The 8,518-nt window shown below is 44.7% G+C and overlaps 2 pseudogenes; both read left to right on the top strand.

Annotated features, from left to right (window-relative positions):
• LOC148519617 (UDP-glucuronosyltransferase 1A1 pseudogene) overlaps positions 1-124 on the top strand; it is a 924-nt pseudogene extending 800 nt beyond the window's left edge.
• A 6,212-nt stretch (positions 125-6,336) lies between these two features.
• Positions 6,337-7,230, top strand: LOC148519616 (UDP-glucuronosyltransferase 1-2 pseudogene; annotated as a pseudogene).
• Positions 7,231-8,518: the final 1,288 nt, after the last annotated feature.

The following is an 8,518-nucleotide window of genomic DNA, read 5'->3' as shown; positions in this document are numbered from 1 at the left end:
GCCGAACATGATTTTTATCGGCGGTATCAATTGCAACCGTAAAAAGTCTCTAACCAAAGTAAGATTCAATTACATGTTTGAGATTGAGGGGCTGATTCTGGGGCACACGATCTCTGTTCACTGACACAAACTGCGAGGTTTTACATACAGCACATTTGCAGATCTGAGTTTACATAACTTTTGTATATGTCCATCCTATTCTGAGTTGGAGTGAACTTGGCCGGATCTGGCGGGAACTGGGCAGAGGCAATGCAATCGCACGTAACTACCCTTAATTGTGGGAGCGTCGTGGGCATGTCATGGACATGTCATCATAACTGTGTCGGGAGTATCATGGTCGGCGTGCATAAAGAGGTCCATGCAGGTCTCATGTGTGCGGGGAAGCCTGTATCTGACAGATTTCTTACACCTAGCATTGGGTTGGTGCAAATGTAGACACTAATGATTATGTTTGTGGTGGCCAGCATAAAGTTGGTGGGCGGCATGGGTCCCTTCTGGCAGCTGGATACATAGCAGCTGCAGCAGCATGGTCAGAGACTGAGCATCTCCATCTCTGCAACCTCTGCTCTGCAATCTTCCCAGGTACTTGTAAGCTGCCAACGTGACGTCATGACGTCATGTTGCACATACTATGAAGAGGAGCTGCCAGACATAGTGTAGCAGTCAGCACCAGCTAGCCCTGCGGATACTGAAAGACTTTAGAAGGAGAAGTGAGGTGGAAAGGCTAAGGAGGTGAGGTGGAAAGGCTAAGGAGGTCACATGAGGTGGAAAGATGGAAAGGTTAAGGAGGTGGGGGGAAAGGTTAAGGAGGTGAGGTGGAATGAATAAAGGAGGATTTCTGAGGTGGAAAGACTAAATGTGCAGAGGTGATGTGGAGAGACTAAGAGGTCTTTTTACTAAGCCTTGGATGGAGTTAAAGTGGACAGAGATAAAGTACCAACCAACCAGCTTCTAACCGTCATTTTTCAAACAGCCTGTGACACGGTAGTTAAGAACTGGTTGCTTGGGACTTCATTTTTGAAATATAGCGCAGTTTATCACGGCACATCGCAATTCGGCTATTGCCAAATTTCTATATAAATTGTTATGCTGAGATAGACCTTGCATTAAAGATTTGCTTGAAATCCGAAGGACAAAACTTGTATATTACTTGTTCAGTGTATGTACATTTCATTTTCTTAATATACATCTTCTTTTTATTATTATTATTTTTTTTTATTACTTTACGGCAGTGGTTCTCAACCTCAACCCTCAAGTATCCTCACCAGGTCAAGTTTTGCATATTTCTCTCTGTGGAAGCAGGTAGGATAACTACTGACCCAGCAAAATAGATAAACTCACCTGGGCATAATTCAATACATCCACAAAACATGACCTGTTGGTTTTACTTGTGGACTGGGGTTGACATCTCCTGGCTTATGGTGAAATGCAGCATTTGGGAATCCCCCTCTGTATTATATATCAGTCATTGGGATGTTCTCTTTGTTCCATAAGAGGTGTAATATAAAATGCGCTCTGTATGATATTGCGGTCACTAGAATGTTCTCTGCATTGTATGGAGGACACTACATGGTATATTATTAATTGTCTGGAATTGTATATACTACAATTGGGTGTGTTTTTAAATATGAGCCATTACAGGAGTGACATTCTTTATATTAATGCTTATTCTATAATGCTACTGTATATCTCTGCTAAGGTGGTTCTGTGATGGTTCGGTCAGAATCCCGACAGGCGGGGGTGTATATATAATGGGTACAGGGTGTGTGGGGCACATGGGACCCTGGGTCCAGGGGGTCCCGCACCGCACGCCCTGCAGCCATAAAACTTACCTCTCCGAAGTCCCACATCGGCTTCGGTGTCTGCGCCTGTAAAAATGACTGGAAAATGGCCGCCATGGCCATTTTCTTGTCGTTTGCGCATGCGCAGTACAGGGATTATGGCCACCGTGGCCATTTTCTCGGTGACCTGTGCATGCGCTATAGACTCTGGGCACACTCTAGTTCCCAGAGTTTATAAGTGCGGCGCTGGCCACGCACCGCTCAGTGCGCAGCCGTCCACCAGATGGAGAGGAGGGGGCCCGTGTCAGAGACTGCACATGGGCCCCCTCCTCTCTAGAAATGCCCCTGCCGACAGGGTTAAGATACCGACACCTGTCGGTCGGTATCTTAACCCTCCCGCTCTCCCTACCCTAACCCTCCTTCCTTGGTGCCTGAACCTAACCTCCCCTAGTGCCTAAACCTAACCTCCCCTTCCCAGAACCTTAAACCTTACCCTCCCCTCTTAGTGCCTAACCCTCCCCCTAGTGCCTAAACCTAACCCCTAACCCTAACTGTAACCTTCCGGATTCTGACAGGTGTCGGGATTCTGAGTGCCAGAATCCCAGCAGTCAGGATTGTGACTGCATCCCGTCCTAATGTATCAATCACTGAATCCCCATGACAGTTTGGGTTAAAGCGTTGGCACAATAATGTCATATAGAGGTCCTGAGTAAGATCAGCACACTTCGGCCTGATTCAGCAGTCCACACTAGTGCGCTGATTGCAGATTCCCAATATTTAGGAATCTGTGCATGTGCAGAACGAATCCTGCGACATCGCAGAGCAGGACCCGCTATGCTTTTGCCTGATTGACAGGCAGGGGTATTTGCTGGGCAGTGTGGGGGCGGGGATGCATACCTCCTAACATTTGTAATTTGTAAAGAGTGACAATGCGCCGCAGTGAAGACACGGCGCGCCGGCGGGGGGCGTGGCTTACTGTTTGTGGGCATGTCTTATACACCCAGTGGGCGTGTCTTGTTACACCCACTGATCTATATATATATATAGACAGAGCTGATCATCTTCCCACCCTCCCACATCACGTCACTTCCCACTATTTCTTTATCAATTGATGAAATAACTATCTCATCTAGTCCCAAGGTGCGCTGTCTTGGAGTAATCCTGGACTCATCCCTCTCCTTCAAACCACATATCCAGAACCTTTCACAGTCCTGTCGTTTCCATCTCAAAAATATTTCTAAGATCAGACCCTATCTCACCCAGGATGCTACTAAAACCCTCATACACTCACTGGTCATCTCCAGATTGGACTATTGTAACCTCCTCCTATCTGGCCTCACCAATTCCCATCTCTCTCCTCTCCAGTCTATCCTTAATGCTGCTGCATGGCTTATCTTCCTCTCCAAGCGCTCTACATCTGCCTCCCATCTCCTACAAGCTCTCCACTGGCTCCCCTTCCCTTTTAGAACCCAATTTAAGGTTCTCACGCTTGCTCACAAAGCCCTAACCCAATCTTCTCCCATATACATCTCTGATCTCATCTCTCTTCACGCTCCTCTCCGCTCAACTAATGCACGCCGCCTTTCATGCCAGCTGATTATTTCCTCCCACTCCCGCCTCCAAGATTTTGCCCGCACTGCTCCCCACCTCTGGAACTCTCTCCCACTCCCCATCAGACTCTCCACCTGTTTGCAATCCTTCAAACGGGCTATCAAGACCCACTACTTCATCAAAGCCTTCCAGCTATCATTCTAACTCCTTGCTACATGCTCCTTCGTCCCCATCTACCCCATCTGTTTCAACCCAGTTTGTCTTCCCCCGCCTTTTTAGAATGTAAGCTCTCATGAGCAGGGCCATCTACCCTCTTGTGCTTCTCCCTACTATAGTGTCATTTACTTCTTACTCACCACTAGGGCACCTAACACTTGGTTGCTTATGCTCTGTTGCTTATCTGGGTGATATGGTCGCTAATGTAGCAATACAGTATATATTATCCATGTCCTGTATTGTATTGTTCTGTTAGTCACTTGTATACAATTTGTTTTTGTACGTTGTAAGGCGCTGCGTAACACTTGTGGCGCCATATAAATAAATGATAATAATAATAATATATATATATATTTTATATATATCTATATAAAATAATCTATCTGTCTATATCTACCTATATATCTATCTACAGTCTCTCACTCTCTGGGGAGTTTCTACATCTATCTGTCTACCTACCTACAGTTTCTTTCTCTCTGGGGGGTTTCTACATCTATCTATCTATCTATCTATCTATCTATCTATCTACACTCTCACTCTCTGGGGGTTTATACATCTATCTATCTATCTATCTATCTATCTATCTATCTATCTATCTATCTATCTATCTATCTATCAATCTATATACACTATCACTGTCTGGAGGGTTTCTACATCTATCTATCTGTCTATCTACCTATATATCTATCTACAGTCTCTTTCTCTCTGGGGGGGTTTCTACATCTATCTATCTATATATCTATCTATCTATATACACTATAACTCTCTGGGGGTTTCTACATCTATCTATCTGTCTATCTACCTATATATCTATCTACAGTCTCTTTCTCTCTGGGGGTTTCTAGATCTATCTATCTACAGTATCTCACTCTATGGGGGGTTTCTACATTTATCTAACTATCTATATACACTATCACTCTCTGGGGGGTTTCTACATCTATCGATCTGTCTATCTACCTACCTATATATCTATCTACAGTCTCTCACTCTCTGGGGAGTTTCTACATCTATCTATCTACCTACCTACCTACAGTTTCTTTCTCTCTGGGGGGTTTCTACATCTATCTATCTATCTATCTATCTATCTATCTATCTATCTATCTATCTATCTATCTATCTATCTATCTATCTATCTATCTACAGTATCTCACTCTCTGGGGGTTTCTACATCTATCTATCTATCTATCTATCTATCTATCTATCTATCTATCTACACTCTCACTCTCTGGGGGGTTTATACATCTATCTATCTATCTATCTATCTATATACACTATCACTGTCTGGGGGTTTCTACATCTATCTATCTGTCTATCTATCTATATATCCACAGTCTCTTTCTCTCTGGGGGGGGGGGGGGGTTTCTACATCTATCTATCTACAGTATCTCACTCTATGGAGGTTTCTACATTTATCTATCTATCTATCTATCTATCTATCTATCTGTCTCTGTTTCCCTCTGGGGGGTTTCTACATCTATCTATCCATCTATCTACAGTCACTCACTCTCTGTGGGGTTTCTATATCTATCTATCTATCTATCTATCTATCTATCTATCTATCTATCTATCTATCTATCTACTGTCTCTTTCTCTCTGGGGGGGTTCTACATCTATCTACAGTGTCTCACTCTATGGGGGGTTTCTACATCTATCTCTCTATCTTAAGTATCTCACACTATGGGGGTTTCTACATTTATCTATCTATCCATCTATCTATCTACAGTATCTTTCTCTCTGAGGTGGTGGCGGGGAGGGGGGGGTTTCTACATCTATCAATCTACAGTGTCTCACTCTATGGGGCTTTTCTGCATCTATCTATCTATGTACAGTCACTCACTCTCTGGGGGTTACTACATTTATCTATCTATCTATCTACAATCACTCACTCTCTGGTGGTTACTACATCTATCTATCTAGTCTCTCACTCTCTGGGGGTTACATCTATCTATCTACAGTCTCTCACTCTCTGGGGGTTACTACATCTATCTATCTACACTCTCACTCTCTGGGGGGGTTTATGCATCTATCTATCTATCTATCTATCTATCTATCTATCTATCTACAGTGTCTCATTCTCTGGGTGGTTTCTACATCTATCTATCTATAGTCTATTTCTCTCGGGGGGGTTTCTACATCTATCTATCTATCCATCTATCTACAGTCACTCACTCTCTGAGGGGTTTCTACATCTATCTATCTATCTATCTATCTATCTATCTATCTATCTACAGTTTCTTTCTCTCTGGGGTGGGGGTGCGGGGTTTCTACATCTATCTATCTACAGTGTCTCACTCTATGGTGGTTTTCTGCATCTATCTATCTATCTATCTATCTATCTATCTATCTATCTATCTACACTCACTCTCTGGGGGTTACTACATCTATCTATCTAGTCTCTCACTCTCTGGGGGTTACTACATCTATCTATCTAGTCTCTCACTCTCTGGGGGTTACTACATCTATCTATCTATAGTCTCTTTCTCTCTGGGGGTTTCTACATCTATCTATCTATCTATCTATCTATCTATCTACAGTCTCTCACTCTCGGGGGGGGTTTATCCATTAAGTCTGACCCAGGATTGCGACAGCACTTTTTTCTGTATGTATGGCAAGCATACAAACTAAACAGCAGGTTAATCAGCAACATTTCATCTGACAAAATTCCAAGCAGATCCACCTGATAAAGATAAATTATCCAGGTTATTAGGGCAACAAATAAAACCGAATTTTCAGTATCCTGTCTGATCACCTGCAGAGATGGAACTGCTGATTCTCTCCGGTCCCTGCTGTCCTCCTGGTCTTGTTGGGGATTCTAAGCCAAGCTGATGGGGGTAAGCTGCTCGTTGTCCCTATGGATGGCAGTCACTGGCTCAGCATGCGTCCTGTTGTAGAGAGACTGGCTCAGAATGGACATGTAGTTGTAGTAGTAATGCCTGGTGGCAGTTTAACTAATCGTGGATCAGAATTATACACAATAAAGACCTACACTGTTCCACTCAGCAAAGAAGAGATAGCTGCACAATTACAGAAATATGGAAGTGATCACTTTTCTGTACCCACTTATTTTCCATGGATTGCTCTTAGAATGCTTGACACTGCGATGGAGGTCTTTGATATGTACTACACAATATGTGAGTGCCTTCTACTCAATCAGGAATTAATTCAGGACCTTCGCAGTGAGAAGTTTGATGCTGTGCTCACTGATCCATTCCCGCTATGCGGAGCCATAGTGGCAGAACATCTCAGATTGCCAAATGTGAATTTCTTAAGGGGGCTTCCCTGTGTTTATGACTTTGCAAGTGCCCAGTGTGACACCCCACTCTCCTATGTGCCCAGATTATTTACTAAGAGCACCGACAAGATGAACTTTATTGAACGTGTGAAGAACTTACTGGTCACAATGCTTGAGCCCTACTATTGTGAAAGTTGTTATTTAAAATTTTTACGGCTGGCATCCGAAATCCTGCAGAAAGAGGTTACGGCTGTGCAGCTCCTGAGCAGAACATCTGTCTGGCTCCTGAGATACGATTTTGTCTTCGAATATCCAAGACCAGTGATGCCGAACATGATTTTCATCGGCGGCATCAATTGCAACCATAAAAAGTCTCTAACCAAAGTAAGATTAATTTACATGTTTGAGATTGAGGGGCTGATTCTGGGGCGCACGATCTCTGTTCACTGACACAAACTGCGAGTTTTTGCATACAGCACATTAGCAGATCTGAGTTTAGATAACTTTTGTATATGTCCATCGTATTCCGAGTTGGAGTGAACTTGGCCGGATCTGGTGGGAACTGGGCAGAGGCAATGCAATCGCACGTAACTACCCTTACTTGTGGGAGCGTCGTGGGCGTGTCATGGGCATGTCATCATAACTGTGTCGGGAGTATCATGGTCGGCGTGCATCAAGAGGTCCATGCACGTCTCATGTGTGCAGGGTAGCCTGTATCTGACAGATCTCTTACACCTAGCATTGGGTTGGTGCAAATGTAGACACTAATGATTATGTTTGTGGTGACCAGCATAAAGTTGGTGGGCGGCATGGGTCCCTACTGGCAGCTGGATACATAACAGCTGCAGCAGCATGGTCAGAGGCTGAGCATCTCCAGCTCTGCAAGCTCTGCTCTGCAAGCTTCCCGGGTACTTGTAAGCTGCCAACGTGACGTCATGATGTCAAGTTGCACATACTATGAAGAGGAGCTGTCAGACATAGGGCAGCAGTCAGCACCAGCTAGCCCTGTGGATACTTTAGAAGACTTTAGAAGGAGAGGTGAGGTGGAAAGGCTAAGGAGGCGAGGTGAGGTGGAAAGGCTAAGGAGGTCACATGAGGTGGAAAGATGGAAAGGTTAAGGAGGTGGGGGGAAAGGTCAGAGCCGGCCCCAGGCATAGGCAATCTAAGCAAATGCCTAGGGCGACTGGAATGCCCTAGGGGCATTCCAGGGCTTTGCCGCTGCCATGCTCTCCCCCTCCCTCCCTCCGCAACCCTCCCTCCCTCTCTCTGCAACGCTGCCCCCCCAGGGCCAGATCCTGGAAGAAGCGCTGGTGGTATAAATAACCCCGGGCCCCCCGGCACAGAACCAGCGCTGCGCAGTGCGCACGCACACCACGATGGCCGCCGGCACCGCAGTGAAGTGCTGGACAGCTGAGCGGCGGCTCAGCTGTCCAATAGCTTGTGAAACTGCAGCCTGTGACTGAGTGAAGGAGAAGGCGGTAGGAAGGGAGGGTACAGCCGCAGCCCGGCCCCTAAACACGGAGGTTGAAAGAAATTACATTTGATCAATGAAGAGAGGAACGTACAGTCTGTCAAGCAGCAAAAGTAAGCCAGGCAGCATATATATATATATATATATATATATATATATATATATGTGTGTGTTGTGTGTGTATATATATATAATATACATTTATAGGATGTATACAGTCAGGTGCATAAATATTGGGACATTGACATAATTTTCATATTTTGGCCT

Source organism: Taudactylus pleione, unplaced genomic scaffold (assembly GCF_031769625.1).
Source record: "Taudactylus pleione unplaced genomic scaffold, aTauple2 ptg000188l, whole genome shotgun sequence".
NCBI classification, from domain to species: domain Eukaryota; kingdom Metazoa; phylum Chordata; class Amphibia; order Anura; family Myobatrachidae; genus Taudactylus; species Taudactylus pleione.
The sequence above is the reverse complement of the archived record's forward strand: the minus strand, read 5'-3'. Positions and strand labels throughout refer to the sequence as shown.